Genomic DNA, 22,079 nt, shown 5'->3' on the forward strand with positions numbered 1-22,079 from the left:
AGAATCAGAGAGCTACTCCTGTCCCTCTATGCCACTAATGCTGATGTCCATCTCATTGGCTTCATGGGTTCCCTCAAACAAGCCAACATGTTTTCTATTTTCTGTTGTGTTCCAGTGGCTATAATGCTTTTGTTTTCTGTAATGTGGTATTTGTGACAGGATAAGGTTACACAACATATTTCAGTGTATTGTTCACATCCATGTTACTGTGTATCATTATTCCAGTCCATCTAATCTGCTTTTGAACACACTCTCTTTACATTCTGATGTTTTAGTCATATAGAGTTTCTGGATAGAAGCAGGGAAACGGTGAAGCGTTGAAATTCCATTTCCTTGTGACTTCCAGTGCAAAATCTGAAATTATGTCATAAACTGAGCACATACAGACAAAAGTGGACCCACCAACACTGCACCTTCTTTTACATCCTGCAGCTGCATGGGGAAAAAGTTATTGTTATTTCTAGATATTGAGGTTAAGTGTTAATTTTCCATTAAACATGCATTTCAAGCGGAGGGCAACTTAAAGCAGATGACACTCCCCATCCTTAGTATTACGTTAACAACTTAGAATAAAATTGCACAAACAGATTTGTTTTCACATCAGAAGACAAGGGGACAGTACAACTTTTGCCAAGTAGGCAAGTGGTCCAGATGGAGAGGCATTACCAGATGGTGGATGCTAGTGGAGAGGAACGGGCAGGCTATATGTCACAAATGGGGAGGGAGGCTTTCTGTTTGGAGCTAGTCTTCCACCAGAGGTTGAACCATAGAGCTGCAGAATATTTACTGAGCACTATGACTTTTAAAATATTTTTCCATTATACCATTAACTTCAAGGACCCTGGGTAAGTCAGGTAATAGCAGTGAATGAGCTGCTGCAGATGCTAAAGATGTTATGTGACAGTTGGACTGACTTGTTCCTCATTTGGGAGGTGATCCACATTCTTACGGCAAAAAACAGGTGACAGGCTCACAAAAATGGCATTGAAGTGCTGAAGACCTCTATGGTCTCTTACACACTGTCCTACGGTGATCAATAAATGGATTCATTGCTAGTGGATATTAGTCAGATGTGAACCAGTCTGGGCTTATAATTACAAGTTGCTATAAGTAGCTCAGAATCTGTATGTTTAAATTCATCTTAATCTCATCAAATGGCTGCCAACCAAACAAGGGAGCCCAGAGAGGAATCCTGTGTATTAATATTCCATTTGGAGTTGTTTGTCAGTGTTATTAGGTGAGGTCTGTGTGGGGCCATTTCAGTGGGAGATGTCACTTGATTAGAACCATTCATCAAGTCTGTGTGGAGTGGATGGGGGTGATTACCAAACTGGGCAGTGTGTTTTGTCTCAACACTTAATCTTCACATTTGACAGGCCTCATTTATAAAACTGTGGATGGCATTCACGTCAAAAGGACGAAACACAAAAAGTGCTTACGTAAAAAGTTATAACACAGTGCACTTGCACGTCCCATGCTGATTTTTTACAAATCACAGTCGACATGAAAATTGGCCACGTGAGCAAGCTTCTTGTCGCACCTTTTTAACGGCCAACGTTGCCTGTAAGTAGTTAGTGATAGACCACTAAAAATACATAATGACTGCATGGAGACCAACTGTGAAATTTAAGTTCTTGTTGGGGAGGTTGAAGCAAGAGAGAAGATATTGTTTGGTGGACAAAAGGTACAGACACAGACAAATCAGAGGAAAAGTAAGACATTAGATAAGATATCTAATTTGTTTCTTAAAATAAATCATTCAAATAAAATAAAATAAACTAAAATCATGTTTTTTTTAATTGTGCAATTCAGGGAATGTCAATTTTGTTTATTTGTTTAAGAATTACTTTTATGCGTTTTAACATAAACATAAACACTAATAAGTTTTTAAATAATACTCAGAGGTAATATTTCAGTTTATTTTGCACAGTGGTATCCATTTCAAACCATTTCATCCTTTTACCATCTGAGTCGCAGTTTCTCATTTCTCCAGTTTATGTGCATATGCTTGCGCCAAGGTTACTGTGGAGGAACTCGCATTCTCCACAATCCTCACTCATTCTGTGAAAAACTGTCCAAAGTAGTCATTTAGCAGTGAATTGGAGTAATTTTGGAGTCCGTGAAAAATATTTAAACTAATTTCTTGTTAGGCACCAAAGCAATTATTCTTGCATTGTCGCTTTAGTTTCAGCACTTTGCATTTTCTCGCAGGACTAGTGCAGCTAGAGATTAACTAAAACATGCAGAATATATTAATTCTAGACCTCTATCATTCCATTTCCATCCATCCCTCTGAGGATGCTCTTAGCTAATTTGCCCTTGAAGCTACATTTTCCTTGTTAAGACTGGAGGGCTTTTCTTTCATCTCAGCCTTGCCCGTACTGCACATTTTGAGTATGTCTGTATGTGCAGCAAAAGGCCAAACGGAGCTTTGCATGGAGAGAAAACTGGAAATGCTGTTATATTCTTAGGCAGGAAAGCATTATTCTGTGTCCCACGGACTGGCTGCTATGTTTGACTAGCATCTGCCATGAGGTAGAGCAACATGGAAGAAATTCTGCTTCAGTTTTGCAGCAAATGCCACAGGTTACTCTTAAGAAGTATGCATCCAGAAATTGCGGGGTTACCTTTCACTCCTCGCTTGTCAGCAGGGTTATTCAAGGTACTCCAATGCTGAAATCTGTCAAAAAAACCAAAAACAAATCTAAAGTAAAGTCATGAGTTCTTGAATAAATAAAAAGTAAATAAAATAAAGTAAAAACTGAATCTTCGGAGGTATTTTATTATTGCACAAACACTATTTAAATGTCACACTTTGAGACCTGGCACTTAATGACAAATAATGTTCTATTTGCATCTTTGCTGAACTCTGTGCTTTACTGCTTTATCTTTGAAGTTCAATTCTTTTTAAAATATTATAATAATACATTGCATGAAAAGAGGTTCTCTGCGCATCTTCCAGCAATGTGCAGCTGAATCAGTTGCTTGTCGACATCAGGTGGTAAAAAGGACTAAAGCACGCTGATTGATATACAGCCTTTAACAGTACAAATAAATTTCAAACCTTTTGACTCTGAGGAAGACACGATCACTACATAAAGTCAAACACGCAGAGAAGGTCACAGTAGTTTTTAGCCTGTAGCCTGGGAGCCAAAACACAGGCTAATAGAGCACTTCATAGATAGAGCAAATAGAGAAAAGTCCATAAAGCACTCCCCGCTGCTTGTAAAGCTTACTGCTGTGGGTCCACAGTAGCTAAAGGCAAACCAGATGAGAGGATGACTTTTTGATCAACTCAGAACTTTTCTCAACTGGAGGTGCCTGGCCAGTCAAAGGGGCATTGTTTAGAGAGATTCTAAAGTGTAAATCAAATTTAAAATGTAAAAGTGAAGCCCCTCCCCGCCCTCAGTGTAAATTACCTCCTTGCTTTCTGTCATCAATTAACACCATGCAACAGTGATTTAATAGCGTGTGAACAAACAATGTAATATAGCAACAAAAAAAACATCAACTGATTTTTTTCAATGGTCATAAAAAATATAGCAGTTTACCAGGAGAAGCAACCAAACAGAACATGCCTTTTAAACACAGTAGGAAAATTAGGAGTTGACTAATTTTGAGTACTGTCAACTCATAGGAGAAATCCCTTGCCCGGCTGGACACCTCATTAAACATAACTATGGTTAGCATATTGTAACTTTCATTTTTACGATAGGGAAGCTAGGTAGTGATCAGGGATTTTGCCACTGCATCCCTGTCTCTGACTACAGGCAAACTCAAAGTTGACAGTTGATCTAACACAAATGTTAGCACATTATCCACTAGGGGGTGACTTATACTTCTCATTGCTGCTGTTGAAACGAATAGAAGCACATGTAACGAAATAATCTAAGCAGAAAGTCCCACTTATCAGCTTTCAGAGAATCCAATAACATCTCACTGTCTTTATTCCTGCTAAAATGGAAGCTTGACTGTCAGCATGTGCCTCTAAAAACACGTGTGATGTCCAAGATTAGCCTGATGTACACAGTGAAAGATGTGGAGCATTGCTTAAAACACTGGAATAATTCAGGATCTGTGCTGTGGTCACTAAGGAACTGTGAGAAGTGGCATTGCGGTGTGTGGCGAGGGGGTGTTCAAGATGCCAAGTGGGGGGAAAAATCATTTTAGGCGAGAAGAGTGGGGACAAGAGTCACCTTGCCTGGGGAACTTATGCAGTTTCTGGAGTAACTCGTTGTTGGTGGTGAGGACATAGAGTCAGTGACTCACGCAGGCCTCAGGCCAGTGGAGTCTATCACCTTCAGATGGCCGTTTGCCCATTGGTGGAGAGACACTTTGACCGCTGGTGTTCACAGGCTCGGCCTCATACACAGAGCAGGTGGCACGAACATGCTGCCAACAGGGATGCCTTTTTTTGGCTTCAGTCTTTAATGAACAAGGAAGTCTTATCAGATTATTTCTACTCGACGCTGAGGACATTCACTGAACTGATTTTTAATTACAGATAGGTGTTTGAGACATTTGATGCCTTTTAGCAGAGTGTATTTCTTTATTGATTATTAACTCATGACTTATTGCAGCAACAGATGGTAAACTGGCTAAAAAACAAAAAAAAAAGAACAATAAAAACATGGTTCAGAGTATCAGTCATCAGCAATGCCGTTACTTCTTGACTATACTATAGATTAATAATAGTAATAATGACCAAAATTATGAGCTGTGTTTGAGGGAGATCCCACACAATGTCTGAAAGCTGTTTGTTGAAATTCTACAGTGAGCTGAATGGTGCATGCGTGAATCCTTGGTGGTGTGTGGGGTTATTGTTGTTATTGACAACATCAATAACAACAGGCCTGTTTCACTCGCTCTCTCTCTGTCCCTCTCTCTATCTCTCTCTCTCGGGGAGTATTCATCATGTGGGGTCAGTGCATAGGTAAGAGAAAATAGGGCAGATTGGGTCATAGTAAGCAGGGTCTTGCTGAACTGGAACTCTCCCCTACACTCACCAACGTGGTAAAGTGCCATAACATCAGCCACGCTTTGGTGTGAAATTACTACAGCATGTTTCTGCCTATGGTCATGTGCATGGGTGACAAATCCAATCAGATATTAGACATGTCTTTTTCCCCCCGTGTGGGTCCTTTTTTTGTCTTTGCACATCTGTGGTGAAAACTATGAGTGGAATTTGAACATGCAGGACCTGGAACACAATAGGGATTTACGTTTTTAAATTCTGCTGAAAAGCATTCGCTCTTGAAAATTAATGCCACGAAGTAGTGAATTTACACACTGAAACTGGGTTAAGTATTGAGAGGCTTTTGATAACTGACTCACATTCTGAAAAATGAAAGCTTACTTTACTTGTCATGATGACTGAGTAAAATCTAATAACTGGGATTGTGTTATTTGCCTAATGCTCCCTACATAATGGAAATGTTAAATCACCAGTATTCCCACAACGCCTATTAACTAGCAAGGTAAATGTTATGCTAGCAAGTGCTGACTATGTCTGCATATTTACGGCAGTATGTAAGGGTTGTAACCCATCCAGAATTTTCATGCACAAAGTATAACAGCTTTGCTATGTATGTTTTTACATATATATTTTTTTATTCTGGATATTATTAATGAGACATGCTGTATAGATTTTTATATTGCCTCTAAATAAATGCTAAATTTATTCAACAAATTAAGTGACTTTTTAATGGATGTCCTAAGACACTAATGTGTTCAATAGAATGATATTAACCCTGAATTTTTTGTAATAACAAAAATATTTTTGAAAAAAATATTAAAAGGGATTTCAAAGCATCAGCTATAACAGGACTTTTCTCTTGTATAGTTTTATATACAGACTCTTGAAGTCAAATTGAACTCCTGAATGTTTTTAAGTGTATCATTAGCATCACATTTTATTTACTAACAAGAAAAGGTTTCTGAGTACATGATTAACCTTATTTTAAAACGTTGTGCAAAATAACTGAATAGCAAGACAAGACAAGGTTTGTAAAACAGACGTTTATGTGTCTTCATAGCTCTGTTAATGTTAATTACTGCAATACTTCAGGGCTTTGTTATTTCCCCTTTGTTTCATATTTTATGTACAGATTAAAGTAACTTGTTGTGGGTGTGAGTTTTTTTACCGAATTACAAAATTTATCATGACTTTCTTATTGTCTACCATACGATTGGGGATAGATTCTAGACAGGAGCCCCATGCCCAGCCAAAGAACCAGTATAAAGGGCATGAATGTCGGCTCTTTAAATAGGCATTCATCCCTGACAACAAACTGTCATTTGAAGCACACACTGATTCCTCAGCGGTGAATGTATTGCCTAAGGAAGCTTAGTTTCCTTAGAACTGACTAAACTTTGATTGTATGTGTAAGTCAGCTCTGACTTTTTCTATGATTTATTTGTTTTACAACTACAAATATCAGAATCAGAATCAGCTTTATTTGCCAGGTATGTGTACACATACAAGGAACTTGACTCAGGATTACACATTGCTCACGATGTGCTTACTTACAATACAATAATAATACAATAATAAAATCACACACAGGCTACAGTATAGAGAACACATGTATATACACTATAGACAAAAACAATATAGGCAGATTGAGACAATAGTGCAATGAGAAGAGTAAAAAGGACGCAGGAGTAAAATTATTATCGTTATTAAGTACGTGTCGTAAGTGGATGAGATATACAGGTACACATACATGCATACATGTACTCATTTACACAGTGTGATGGAGCATATTGCAAAGGATGCTGGAATAAATAAGTAATATGTGCGGTATTGGCCTAGACAGCCTTATTGAGCATCCAGTCAGATCATAGTGGGTAGGCAGATATCTCTGTCAGAGCTCTGTGATAGACAGGCTCTGCAAAATACTACTCAGACTAACTATCCACTCCATGGTAGATCCTCCCTCAGGTATTGCGTATTATCTGCCTAAGAGGTCAAATAAATACACAGCCCTTTATCTATCAGCTATCTTATTACTGAACATGACTCATTATAAGCTTGTTTGCATTGCATTCTTGTATCTGCTAGTTTGTATTTTACCTTGTCTTCCCTTGCTTCTTTTTAGGTTTCATTGTTTATGTTTGTATCTGCTACAAACCAACTGCTCTATGGAAATAATTAATTCAAAATTGAGTGGTTTTGGAATTTTGTGCATGGATTTTAAGGACACCTTTTAGCCACTAGGAAGCTTTATTTATTATTATTATTTTTTTACATACAGTGGTTAAATGTAAATCTGGAATTAATATGAACATCAATGGTTACGTGGATATTAGCTCTATGGTACTAAATCACACATGCAGTGTAATTCATATATATGAATAGTCTTCTTTATTAAATATACACCTCCACATCCCCTCTTACTGCATCACAAATGTAAAACAAAGCTAGTCGCAGGGCCAGAATTTATAAACAGCATCGATCTGACCTGATGTAACAGGTATACAGGCTGGTTGTGGTGCTAGGTTGAGTTGAAATTCAGTCCATTGATTGTCTTATCTATTTTCATATTGTACTAAAATCAGTTTAGTAAAATTTACAAAAACCCTTATTTGGGCTGTTTGAAATATGTTTTGCATTCATGTTCACACAGCTATAGTTTTAGTCAAACAAATCTGATTCCAGTATGCGGGACTATTTCCTGCTCTCTAGAGAATGTTTGCTCTTCTTTTGTTGCACTTGGGCTTCTAAGCATGACACATTTGTGGCTGTCAACATCTATCATCCTTTACTCACAAAACCCTTCATCTTCTTAAGGTTGTTTCTTTTAGTCAGTGAAATTTTGTTTTCATGCCTCTCAACCCTCAGTACGTGTCTCGAGGCCCGAGACTCTGATTCTCAATGTTTAATTTCATTGTTCATACTTGGCTGATGTGAAAATGTCGGGGAAGCTATACCTGGCATGTTTGAAAGAAACACATCACAAACGCTTAACTACACATCATATAGAATTGGATAGAGTGTTTCTGCATACTGTAAAATCAGTCACAGAGGTACAGTGATATGTTGAGTCTGGTAGCACCACACCTCTTTCCTATGCAGATGTTTGGTGAAAATGAGTCATGGTTATACTTAACACTGGATGTAAGTACATATTACCTGTAGGGCTTTTTTTTCTACAGGATTTAAGCGAGAAGGCTCTCTGTGCCAAAAATAATTTCCTATCGGTGTTGCCACAATGTTGCCTTGGGAGTTCAGCGAAGAATATGTTATGTGCTTGTACCATTTAATATTGAACTGTGTTCCTTTGATTCGCCTCATATTGCATCATCACTGTCTTGTTTAGGCAATATTGCCCACAAGGAGGGTGAATCTGTACTCACACTAGCGTACTCCTCCTTTTTTTTTTGATTACATTGATTCACTTTGAACAACTTCAATTCTGAATGACCATTTCATGTCTCCTTCCACCACCCTGCTGTGCTTGCACTGTGTTGGCATCACAACTGTGTCTTGGAGGAATAGCAAAATGCCAACCCTTATTCAAGCCTCACAAAACAGCTAGTAGCTATGTTGTACCTCTGAAAAGCAGCAGTGGAAACAACCCATGGCTTACATTTAGACCTCACTGACAGCCAAGCTTTTAAAGAGGTGGTATTATGGTTTTTGGCTTTTTCCCTCTCCTTTATTGAGTTATATATCTTTTTGTGCATGTACTAGGTTTGCAAAGTAAAAAAGCCCAAAGTCCAGCCCAAAGGGGTCCCATCTCCCACAGAAAACACTGCTCTGAACTGCCTGAAAAGAGCATGTTTGTAGTCCAGCCTTTACTTTCCTTTCTTGTGACGTCACAATGAAAATACGTTTTATAATGTTCACGGAGTGACACACCCTCAAAAACACCGGTGGAAAAACACTGAGCTCCAGCACATACCTCTCCTCTCCCTTCCAAATACTAGCTCCACTTCAGGCAGTCAGTGGACATAAAGTTGTTACTGTGATGTAGAGACAGAAAATTAAACCATGTAAACCTGTTCTGGTACAACCTCTAAATAGGATTTTGAACCTGAAAATGAGCATAATACCACCTCTTTAACAACCCCAAGAAGGGAGACGATGTGAGGTGAACACTTTTAAAATAATATTTCATTAAACAGCTAATGTCATTCAAGATAAAGTTTTGCCTTTTCTTTATATGCAGTTTAATTCATTAGAGGATGTCTAATAAAAAGGTTTAACATTTTTTCTTTTACATTTCCACAGTCACACACACTTTTTCAACTGTTCTAGGTTCTTTGTCATGGTTTTCGATTTTAAACAGGATACTAAACGAGAGAACCTCCAAAAAGAGCACCCCCATAACGATGTCCTCCAGACTTTGCATCAAAGTGCCATTATAGTATTTTCTGTTTGCCACTCAGTGAGTAAGTTGAGTACCCATACAAAGTACAAAACCCTCTCTTTACTTGTCATGTCTGAAAGCTTGAAAGCCTTTCTCATCTTTTCAAGAGCAGGAATTGCTATCATTTGCCTTGCAAAGCTTGAAAGCTTTCAGCTACTTTTTCAAGCAGGACCTGCTATAATTCATTGAACAACAAGCAAGACAAAGCTGAAAAGTCTTTGAGAGAATGGCAAAACATGTCAGTGAAGGAAATGAGGCAAGGGAAAATACCGCCCATACTACAGATGGACTGAAGCCGACAGATCAGCCTGCCTAATTGAAGGGAGACGATAAACAATAATATCATGTCAGGGGGACTGGACAGCCAAATTTGCTATTACAGTACATACCTATGAGTGTCAGTTTATCATTGTTAGCCCTGTGATGGACTCCTGACACCAAGCATGAAATACCCAGTCATACTCATAATATTTTAAATGTCTTTTTATATAGTACTGTGCCAGGTAAGGGGGTTGTGCAGGATACGAGGGGTGTGGCATAAAATCGATACAGCAATATATCGTTATACATTTGTCTGTGATACTGTATCGATATTCAAGCTCATCATTATCGATACATAAAATAAAAAAATAGCACTTGGACGGTTAGCATTGCGATAATATAATCTAAACCACACATTTTGCTTCACATGGTTAACATCCTGAGTGACATATTGCGCAAATACTTAAAGTACATATGTTTCCTGAGCTCTGTGTGAAATGAAAAAGAGCTGCTACCTTCACTGGCTTGATCTGCTACTCCACTGCTTCAGCACGCCACACAGACTAGCTACAGCAACCCCAAAGGGTTAAAACTCAAACCCAAAATTTCCACTGTCCTAAAATTACAGCTATCACTAGGTGGAGAAAGGGCAGCACAATGCTGTGTAACTGAACAGTTATTAATATAATGTGAAGCACATATTAGACTTAGGTGTAGCAATTTGTATTTTCTGTACAAAGATTCAGTAAATTTTGTATTCATAGTTACACAGATATCGTGATGTATCATTTTAGGATTGTCTATCGATTAACTCAGAATTACTGTATCGTGATAGTATCGTTATCCTGAGCCATGTATCATATATCGTATCGTGAGGTACCCCGCAATTCCCACCCCTACAGGATACAGAGTTCAATAGTGGCTCAAGCAACTGCTCCTTTGTTCTTTTTACCTCAAGTACCCCTCTGAACCAAATAGCCTAAATAATTATTATAAATATTACTTTCCTTCCTTCCTTTGGTCTAATGGTTCCTTCTTTAGAATCAGAAATTTGTCTTTGATATGACTCGCCTGTAGCCTGGTTTTCATGTTTGACTAAGACTAAGCTCATAGTGAGTGTTTCATTGTTAATTAGATTCCATAAAAAACGTATCAACAGGACTTTCACAAGGCCCAGAGAGAGTCAACACCTTTGGAAACACCTTATCTGTAAAAATGAAATTCTTTATTACATCTTCAGATGTGCACACATTAAATCATTCAGTACTAAAAGGCAAACTTCTGTTGAAAAGCCTATACTGTATGTGCATCTTTCACACAGCTTTTTGCATTTATTGATGTGTGCACGGTAAGAGTGGTAAAAGCACATGGCTTCAAACTGTTTTTAAGGTGAGTTTATTATTTCTCATTAAACAGTAAAGTAGTTCAGCAGTGGTGACTACATATTGGTTTGGTTCTGTGTTATAAATTTTGGGCTGCAGTTGTTACTAAAACAATAACAGATTTTTTTCACATTTGTACTATTTGTCCCCTTTTATTTAGAAAACCTCTGAACAGGACACATAGTTAAAACTCATTCATAAAACTATGACAAAAAATGATTAAAAATCAAATAAAGCTGGATGAATTCATTTCATGATACTTCAATTTTATTTTAAAAATTATAATTTTAGTTATATTAAATATTTTGATGGAATAATCATAAAGTAAATAAGTCATTTAAACAATATAAGATATTTTCTAAGAAATAATAACCCTATGATATGAATAAGATACACAGCAAACAGAGTAAATGTAGTTATAGATCAGTTGTTAATTTTCTTTACACGTAATCATTAGATGTGGGGTAAATGTCTTATTTTTAAGAATAGTGTTACCCCTGGATTAACTCTTAAAAGTATTTAAAAAAGTCTTAAATTTCATTACCAAAGTATTAAATGTTGTTTACCAAGGTCTTCAATTTTTTCTTGTCCTTTCGTAGGATTTAATTAATGCCAAACGTCATAAATTAATACTTTGAGTGTGTGAGACTTCATAATATACTCCGTTTGGTGTGACTCTGATCTTATACGGCAGTACAGGTGACGTTCCTGTTTACGTCAGTGTTTACGGCTTTACGCTAGTCACACTGTGGCGCTAATGGAACAGCAGAGCTGGGAGACGCGCTGCAGGTTACTGGTCAGTGAATGATACAACAGCAACAGAGAGACAGGTGTGTGTGAGACGAGGACCGCCGCTGTCGTAGGCTAACGTTATGTGAATGGAAACATCAAACTAACGCACATTAAAGTTCCGTCACCCAGGTGCGCCGATCACTGGAACGAGGGAAAAACAAACCGGAGCCCAAGTCCTTATCCCTGCTGCTTTCAAGCCAATACTATATAATACTATATTTCAAGCAGCCTTTAGATGCTTTAGAAAAACAGAACAGGATGAATAATCACTGAAGCAATTAGCATATTATATTACATGACCTTATCTAGCCAAGGTGTAACTAATTGCAACAACTCATACCACACAATTTGTTTGTATTTTTGATTTCACCCCTTTAATAGTTCTTAGTGAACAAATATTGTATTCATTCCATAGGTTTCATTTACACTGTGGATACTGGGGACATGTCTCCATTACTTTTTTTAAAAGCATTTGTTAAATATGTTCTGAAAAATGGCTTGCAACAAGAAATGTTAAAAAACAAATGAAAATACTTTGAGAAAGGTTTATTTGCACAATTAGAAAACATGCAATGCAATTTAAAGATAAAAGAAACAAATGTGCATTTGTTCAAAAAAGTTTAAGCTAAAAACATCTGAATCACTTTAATTAAATAAAGACAATTCTACTATAATTTGGTGCAGAAAATGTCTCCAGAATGCAGGAAATTAAGTGTTTAGTGCTCAAGATTTTCTAGGGGACCCCTATTTAAATATATTTCAGCATTGAATATTTAATCAAATAGTGTTAAAATATCTTCTTGTCTTGTTCTTCTGAACCTAATATTGTGAATCGTGCATGTGAGCTAAGTGTATCGTCACACCCATAATCTGGACCCTTATGCCCCCACCACTTTTTCAACACAAAGTGACGTCCTTGATTAATTTTATCTTATTAAAGTACAAACACACCCCAAGCTATAGTGTGTTAAATATGAATGTATTATAATAAAATGTTTTATTAAATTCATGTAACTTCGTAAATAATTTTCTCAGGCTTAAAATTAACACAGATTTTCCATTAAACGGCAGTGAAGTTCCTAGGTTGTATTAAAAAGGTCTTAAAAAGTCTTAAATTTAACTTTGAGAATCCTGGGGGTCCCCTGTAACTGTTCCGGAGATATTTTGCCAGGATCTAATTAGCAAACTCGCACTTTAAAGTTATGTTAAACTTTGATACAGTTTGGTGACAATGTAGCTTAAATTCCTATATCTTTGCAGCTCATTATTTCAGCCACACCATTTTAGTCACAGTGGACTCAACATCGTTGAAACTTGGTGATACAGTCTCGAACTCGTATAATTTGTATTACATTTCTTATTGTTTTTGTAATGTTTGTTAAGTGTTTGGGGTTTAAATATTCTTATAATGTTTTCAGAAGTATTTGCACCGGAATGGAATTTGGTAATTACAAGATTTCATGGTGTTACATTATGGTGTGTTCCTGCAGAAAGCAACTACTGGATTATGAAATAATAAACAGAATTTGTTGTTGCTTAAAGCAACACTATGTAGCAATTTTATCTTAGAATAACAGCTTCAAAATAATTTTGATGATACACTGACTTGTAATAGGGTGAGTGGTGTCTCTGTCATTGCCACTCTGGTCCGAGGTGCTGGTTATTGGCGTTATGTGACATTTGAGTCCTATGCACAAACAACGTTTCGTGGCAATGGCGTAATGCTTTACGGCACCAACTCAACTCCTCAGCAAGCTACAAGAAGGAGCAAAAAGTATATAATATACAATGTAAGTTCTCTGGAAGAAGCTAGCTCGGTATTCTCAGTATAGATGTCATGGTAGAAGAGACCAAGACATTATCGAAAAATGCGAGGAAGAGAAAGAGAGTGACCGATCAAAAGACCCGAGAAGAGTAGTTATCGGACCGTTTTTTACTCGTTGGCATGAGCTAAAAGTATGCAACACAGAAGCCGAGTTGGCCTTCTTGCTGTTGGACTAGTTATTAGCTGGCTTGCTGAGTCTGTTGTTGTTGCGCTTGCTAGATGTTTGGCTGTGTTAGCAAAGTTGTTGACTTGAGCAAATCAGCCTGGGGTTTCACAGTCAGAGGTTTAGCCTGCTGTCTGGCTTTCCAACCAAGTTTCACGCAAGATTACGCTGCTGGTGGTGTCGAGCCGGAGTCGGGCGAGCAGGCAACATTTACTGGGCTCAGCAGCTTCTATGGACATAACGTGTTAGAGGTAAAGAGACTTAAGTTGACATGTTATTTTAAGATAAAATTACTACATAATGTTGCTTTAAAAGTCTGAATTAATGCTTTGTTTCGTCGGTTTCACAAGACAACAAGCAAACAACTTAACTGTGTAACTTAAAATGCGTGTTTTCTGAATGGCGTTCGGATTGATCAGGGCTATGATGTGCAAACTTATTTCATAATAAAGTACAACTGCTAGAATCAAATAACATATACATATTTTCAGAACTTACCAGGTTGTCCAACTTCCCCCCCTTACTTTTCTCCAAGCAATCTCCTTTTTTGTCCAGTCTATACAGTAGTATCATAGAGCTCTATGTGCCCACTGATGGCTACAAAATTTGGTGAACACTGTAATCGGCTATGGATAGCTAAAGTGAATTTAGTTTTATGAATGAGGCTTCATTTTAGGAGCTACAATGCCCTTGATAGAGAGATGACAGAGGCAGAGAGTAAAAGGCCTTATGGAGAAAGAGCTGCTGGTTGGTTTCAAAGCAGCAGCTGACCAAAAGATGATGATCATTAATCTGTGTCTTTTGTTTGAAGTTGGAAGTAAGTGTGTTTTATGAACTGTAAAACATTACAGCCTATTTTGTAAATTGGGTGCCCTTTTAACATGACAGTGTAAATGTTATTTATGTGGTGACCACATCATCAGATCAGTTTATCCACTGTAATTAGGACACAAGTATATGTGTGTGCCTATATGAGAGTTGAATGGAGGAGGGGGTGTTTATTGATTAGTTTCTGGTCACATCCCTGCCAGATAAATCACATCTGGGTCTTATAGCTATGGTAGGACATTTACTTTAGAAGTCCTTCTGTTACATTTCTTGAAATTCTCTTCACGTTGATAGATTATCCTATTTTCGTCACATCACATTTAACAGACTGCATCTCCCATGAATCTGTGCTCTAAGTATGTTGCCATGACAACATATTACTGCTCCCCAGGCACTGTTGGACAATACGGTGAAAGTAAAATAATTCAGTTCTGGGGACAGTTTATATGTAGTTTTTGAGTAAAAATAAATAGTTTTTAATTGAGTTAAAATAACCAGATGCACTCATTTTTATTAGAATTTATTTTTGTTTGCATTCTTTATATTTTATATCGAGATATCAAGACAAACACCAAGGTTGTCTTCAAATCTGCTCAGTGTGCCATAGACATGAATACACACTCTTTTTTTTCTGACTCTGCTAACTGCTAACACGTAGCCCCTACATGGCAGAACTAATGAGCTCACTATCTATTGGTTCTTTATTTTTTTTTACATCCCATTGCTGCAGTATAATTCATAGTTGTGTTTGTGTTGATTGCGATGTTTAACAAGCCCCCCAGAAGGTCACATAAGTTGTTTTACAACCTTTCCTGCTAGTCTGATTTACCCATGCTTCATTTAAAGAGTGCATGTATGGTTCTGTATGTATGCACCCAAATCCACAAGTTGTTGGCAACCTTGTTAATTAGCTGCATAAAGGTCATATACCATATAAGTAATGGAAGGAGTTACACAATTTCACCACAACTGGACATTATTTTTAGAGTAGTAATGCTGGACTGTTATTTTCACACTTTATTAGACTAGAGAAACACCTTTCAGTGGACATTATTTTGCATTAATGCTTATTGGTACTGCCATATTTCTCTGGTTAAAAGCCAAATCCAATGTGTTTTCACAATGAAATAAGCAAGCTCATCCAGATAACGGTATTATAGTACTGTTGAAAATTAGTGAAAACATGAAACTGAATTAAGGGAATTCGATCTTGCATGCAGCGTACAATATAATGGGTTGTTTGTTTTTGGAGTGATTGTTACCATGCCATGTCAAAATAGTCATAATCCTTTAATTATATCTTTCTGTTTTGCATGACCGGGCACATCTGATGACCTTTTTATTTTCTTTCTTCCCAGTGCCACATGCCATGAATTTTGAAGTCATGGAGCTGTCACAGCCAGCTTTCACCCTCACATTGTACTCCCTCAGTAGTGAGAGAGGAGGGGATGCTTAACAATCTCCCATTGCTCATTCCATCCCTTCACCTTCAGCATCGGACACACAAAATTGATTTTAATCAAGCAATAAAGTAATCTGATCCTCCCTCTGTTGACTCACTTTCATGCCCCAAAGAGGTCGACCTGATTGACTTTTCTGATGGATTTTTACTCATAACTGCCTATAGCCGTGTTCAATACAGACAATCTCTTTCGTTTTAGTTGCATTCAGGAAAGACTGATGATATATTGGTGTTTGCTGTGAGGTTTCAACAGTTTATTCATTAAATACTTTGATCCTTTAATTCTTGTCTCCCTGAGCTGCTCAAGAAGAAAAAGATTTGCAGGTCTGATAATGTGCGAGTAAGCTTTTACCGACGGTTCAATCTGAAATGAGTTTGCAAAGATGGATACAGTAGCACCAAAGCGATATCAATCTGTCTGCATTTGCTTACAGATAACTTTATTAATTTTCACTTTTTTTTTTATAGTGATATTTTAGTGACTGGTGCAAACACTTCTTCAAATCTAACTCTAATATCTAAGTAACTGCCTTCATCCCAAAGGGAGTTGTAATATAATAGAAACTGAATCTCCGTTATCTCAAAGAGAATAACTATAATTTATATGTAATATAATATTTGAAAGTGGACTTTTTTTTTATTTTCAAACTGACACAACCAGTCCACTGTCTTTTTGAAACTTTTTTTCTCTGCTGTGTTTATTAAACAGTTGGATCTGTTGAGTTTTGTAACTGATTTTAATTGAAAATTCCAAATCATTTGTACCATTTTCTGTACAGAATACCAGCTCCCTTTTATATTAGCAATCAATGAAAACAGTGGAACTTCATCACTTACATGCCATCTCTTTCTTATTTTACAGAAGCACCACGTTACAGAGTTAAAGGCTCTATCAAACTTGCATACAGTAGGCTGACACAAAATCCCCAAAGCTGTGATATTCAGAGTCCCTCATGGAAAAATTTATTCTATTTTAAAATGTGACCTCTATGCAAAGTTAAAGGGCAGATGGTCCATCATTTTATTGTCTGTTGTCAATTTTAGTTCTTGCTTCAGATTGCATTTAAGATTTAAAGTCCCTTTGGAAATGCTTGCGTAACCTGTGCATTGCAAAAATAATGAGCAGTTGTGATTCAACTGCTGCAGTGAGCACTGCGAATCTTGACAACAGATTCACACTAAAATGTAGTTGAAGTCAAGACTGAAAAAAAGCTAATGAGTGGTCATAGGTCATGATTTCACACCACAAATGCCTGGATTTGCTTTTACATTCTTGGTTCATTCAGGATTTTACAAGGGCTGTAATATAAGCCTATAATACAAATCACATTATATATCTGCAGGGCGAAAAGGCTGTTCTTCCTGTCCCACAGCTCTGGAGAGGAATTTAGATATTTTCTCTTTTCGGAAGTATTAATGGAGCCAGATTAGTCTTTGCTTCAGGCCGAGACGTGGAAAGCAATCTGTTCTCAGCTTTGTTTAACAAGTAATATGTGTTGCTTATCATTTCCTTACTTTCATTAGCTTTGGGGCCTGCGGCGCACAGTACTGCCACATACATATACACATTGGCATGTTAATACATAATTGATATGTATTGGTCTGCAAAATTACACTACTATTTCAATTTCTAACTTGTGGGGCATGAACTGTAATCATCAACATTTAGCGTGTAAGAGCAATAAGTACAAAGAAAAGAGACTTCCAACTTGAAAAGATATGACACAAATTTTTGTTTTATAGAAGCATCCGTTTAGTGGTGTGGATCTTTAAATATTTATTTATAAAGACAGACTGTAAGTGCGTCTTTATGGAAAAAATTATAATTCTTCACAGTTTTGTCCACACCTGTTTTGTCACTGTTAAAGGAAAACTACAGTTTATTACAACTTGGGTTTTATTGTCGATGGCCATCAGTCCTAGAAGTTATGATAACGTTGTACTCATCAAAGTTATTACTGAGATCTAATCTAAACATTGCTAAAACAAGCGGTCAGACAATTATACAGGTTGTAAACAAGTCGCTAGTTTTGCACCACTTTATTTAAATATAAACTAGCAGTATGAAAACCAAGTTGGACCAGAGCTGCCATGGATGTGTAAACAGTTTGGCATGAGGGATCATGCTTGTTACCCCATTGGACCTATTTATAATGGTGCCAACTGAGATCCTAGCAATTACTTTGGTGAGTCCAAAAATATCATGACCAATAGAACTAAGACAGGATTTACATGTCTTAATTGAAATTAAATCAGACAATACAAACTACAGCCTACGCTTACACCTTTACCAGAGCTACAAAAAATTCACTTTTCTACAACAAATACATCTTAGCATGTTTAATATATGCATAGAATAGTGCTTTTAGCTTTTATGCTGTTGGTGTTGTTGTGGTGCACGCTTTTGGATGATAACAAAACAAAAGCAAAAGTTCTCTTGGCTAATGTGTTCCCACAGTCTCCCGAAATAATTAATCAGAGGCACAGCTAATATTTCACTACATGGACATTGTTGTGTAAAATAACCACATACATCAGTGAGCACACACTGACATGATGCTGATCGATACCAGTCACACCTCTGTAACCTCACTGGCAGCTGAGATTTCCAGATGTCTAATAAGTAATTTCTGGTGTGGAGAACTACATCACACCCTCAGGTATTAATACTCCCTGAACTACATTTTATTACATGTATGTGTGGGAGTATTAGAAATTTTTTAAATCAGAACATGGTAATATCATGGGATATTTTACTTCTTGGCTCTACAGTGTGAACACTGCAGCTAGATTATTATATATGACTTATTATATATTTGTTATATAACTTTTGGGTTATATTAGAATAAGATACTTAATAATTGCATGAAATCTAAAATAGATTTGCTATTTGCAATGCAGTCACTGTATTTGCTTTGTGAATGTTATACAAACGGTCTAAATTCACATACTGTAATCCACAGCAAATGTTTTCTCAAATACTTTGTCAGGTAAGCTGTTTTGTCACCGGTTAGAACTAAAGAGAGCTGGATGTAATTTTTCAAATTAATTCCTGGTGATAATGGTGCACTAGGTATAGCAGTGTAGCAGCTGTATTATCATACCTCATAACTAAACGACAAAGTATTCAAAGTAATATATAATTTCAAAGTAGTAAATTGTCAATTGTCCCAAAAGTACATATGTAACCGTTCCCCAAAACGACATATATGACTTAACTGTGAAAGTACCAGATTGTGGTTTGGGTTAAAAGAAGTATGTGACGTCACGTAGGTAACGCAAGTCATGAGTCATGAGTTAGCATCAAGATCTACGTAACGTTGTGTAACTTAAAACACAGGACTCAAATCTTTCTCTCCTGGGGAAATGTCCTGAATTTATTCGACCCATCCATCTACCCTAACCACCTCTTTGCTCTTTAAATTATGTCAGCTGACTTCCTCCATTGCTACTCTCATATGGCTACTAGGGGTCATGGCCTAACAACGCAAGTATGGGTCGTAATAAGCTGGCTGTTTTTTCTGGTAAGGACAGTCTGTTCTTTTGCTAATTTTGGAATTTGGCTCTCTACTGCATTTTCTTCAGGTCTCGGTTCATCTCACAGTTTAAACAGTCATACTGCTATCATGGCTAATAAGGCTGGGTTGTGTTGTGAGGCACATTGGAAGAGACATGTTTCCTGATTTCTAATGGAACACAGCTAATCAGATCTGTGTGAGCTGACTCCCAGCTGTGCAACTTTGCAGAATTCACTGAGGAGTAAAGCGGAAAAGCTTAAATAAAGGGCAAGTCCATCTTGATCACATGCTTCTATGGTCCGGTGGCAGGCAATGAGACAGAAATGTCACATTAGCAATGCGAAGTGGTTTATTACACCATGTAGACAGTTAAACCAAAGTGCCGCTTGCTGTTTCTTGCCTTTTATTAAACATTGCATTTTGTGTAGTTAATCTCCAATGAATACTTTTTCTTATGTTTTATATTCATAGACAGCTAAAATATATTGAATATTGTGAAAAAATATCATCATACAGTGAATAGTGTTAATATTATTATTCAGTTTTGCATTTAAAAATCAGAAAGGCCAAAGGTTTCTTTCCTGTTTCCTTATTTGCAAAATTTACCGGATGGCAAATCAGTCTCAAAGAAAATCCTTCTGTCAGTTTCAATCAGCCATTTATCTCTTATGTTTTAGCTCCTTGATTACTTCTTGTAAAGAGCTTCATGAAGATGTAATCGAGTAGGCCTGCAGCATGATGAATTTAGTATTTATACTTGATTAAGATCAATTCCAGTGGGTGATTAGGGAAGAACATAAAGCTAATTTCTTTTGTTTTGTGCTGCTGTTTTAATTTGCTTTTTTTTCTTTACCAGTAGTCTTAAGTGGAAGAGTATACTTATGTGGTGGATTTGGAAAATGTGGCCATTCCTTATCTCATTTCCCTTTTAGACTTTGAAATGATAGAAACCATTAAAATGCATTCCCTTAGGTGCGACAGTGTTTTTTTTTTTTTTTTACTTCATCAAATTTAAATGATCTTTGTTCAGATAGTTTAATTTAATAAGAAATAGTTTCTTCTGTTAGCTTTTGTAATACCATAGTAGAACTAGGTAAGGTACTGAACTTTCTGTCTGTGCGAATTTCGATTTAAACTTATTTGTACAGTATTAATGAGGCCAATCCATTTTGAGTTTTATGGCGAGTTGTTGGGTAATGCATGGCTCACTTGGTGTCTGCAGTTGTACAGTGGGGGCCAGGGAGGATGTGATGTCTCACCATAAGGCCTTTCACTCCACTACGATAATGCAGTTTAATCTGGAGGCTACACCCAAGGCACTGACATGTCCCGCAGAGCATCAGCCTGCATTGGACAAACTCAGTGGAAACCTTGACTGGCACTTCACCCCTCAGTGATGACAAAAACCCTGTCTGCTTAAGCAGCTATTACTCTACCTGATTGGTAATCATGACATGGAGTGGGGCATAAATCCCTCAGACTGCTGCTGGTTAAGATAGAGGTCTTTGAAGGAACATGGTGATTATGTGACCTTGGATGGAGCATGGAAAGGGGCCAGGCAAAAGAAGAGCTGGGGGATGTACTTTTCTATTATTGGCAGGATAATGACACATTCTCATGCAAATGAAATTCACTTACATAGGCTCCATTCAAACCAGTGAGCAGCTCACAGTCCTTTAAAGGTGTTGACTGTTTTCTTACAGGAGTGTACATTACATTTCACTTCAGTGGTCTTATCAGCCTCAAATATGATGCATCTTATTTGCACAAATTGTCCAAATTCAGTTGTTGTGTTATGTGAACACTGAGGCCCCAAGAAGCAAGTTTAAAAACAATTAACATGAATGCTGCCCACACAGTGAGTTAAAACTCCCATTTTGTAAGTATTATCACCTGGAGTTAAATTAATAATTAATAATTTGTCTGCCACACCTGGCAAAATCAGATGAAACTGATGTAGCAACTTTCTTACTTCTATGTGGAGTATACCTGAAGCAGAAGCAATGTCAAGCATGGTGTCTGTGTTGAATAAATCTTTTCATTTTTAGGCTCTGATATCTCAACTGACATCAAAATTGCGGTGTGTGTCAACACAAGTCATAACACAAGTGGAGTCAGACACTAAAAATCAGTCACACAGTGAACTGCATTCACTTCAATGGTTTGTCAATGCTTGAAAATACACTCTTGAAGACCGGGGGAAACATTGCAAGTACTCGCATTTCGCACTGGTGGATCATAACCGGGTTGTAAGTACTGCTTCAAAATGCCAAAAGAAGAAACAGGAGCAAGAGACAAAAAATAGAGAGTAGGCAATTTTTGAAAACTGCATTTAAACTCAAACAGGCTGTTCATCAGCTGATCAAAAGTTTAAGACCATAGACATAAAAAGGTAAAATCTGCACAAAAATATGGCTTTCGTGTCATTGATCTTCAGGCAGTCATACTGTCATGATCTCCTGATGGCAAAGGCA

General features: G+C 37.2%; 1 protein-coding gene and 1 long non-coding RNA gene across 2 annotated transcripts in view; both read left to right on the plus strand.

Moving 5' to 3' along the window:
• lrp1bb (low density lipoprotein receptor-related protein 1Bb) overlaps window positions 1-22,079 on the plus strand; it is a 264,366-nt gene that overhangs the window by 45,741 nt on the left and 196,546 nt on the right. The gene's annotated exons all lie outside the window — the stretch shown is intronic.
• On the plus strand, window positions 11,787-16,362 carry LOC119903892. The gene is made up of 2 exons (XR_005444628.1): window positions 11,787-11,847; window positions 15,984-16,362. It is a non-coding gene; the product is annotated as an uncharacterized LOC119903892 (long non-coding RNA).

Source organism: Micropterus salmoides, unplaced genomic scaffold, assembly GCF_014851395.1.
Source record: "Micropterus salmoides isolate LMB-PRFRI ecotype aquatic unplaced genomic scaffold, ASM1485139v1 Ms_hic_scaffold_15, whole genome shotgun sequence".
Taxonomy (NCBI): domain Eukaryota; kingdom Metazoa; phylum Chordata; class Actinopteri; order Centrarchiformes; family Centrarchidae; genus Micropterus; species Micropterus salmoides.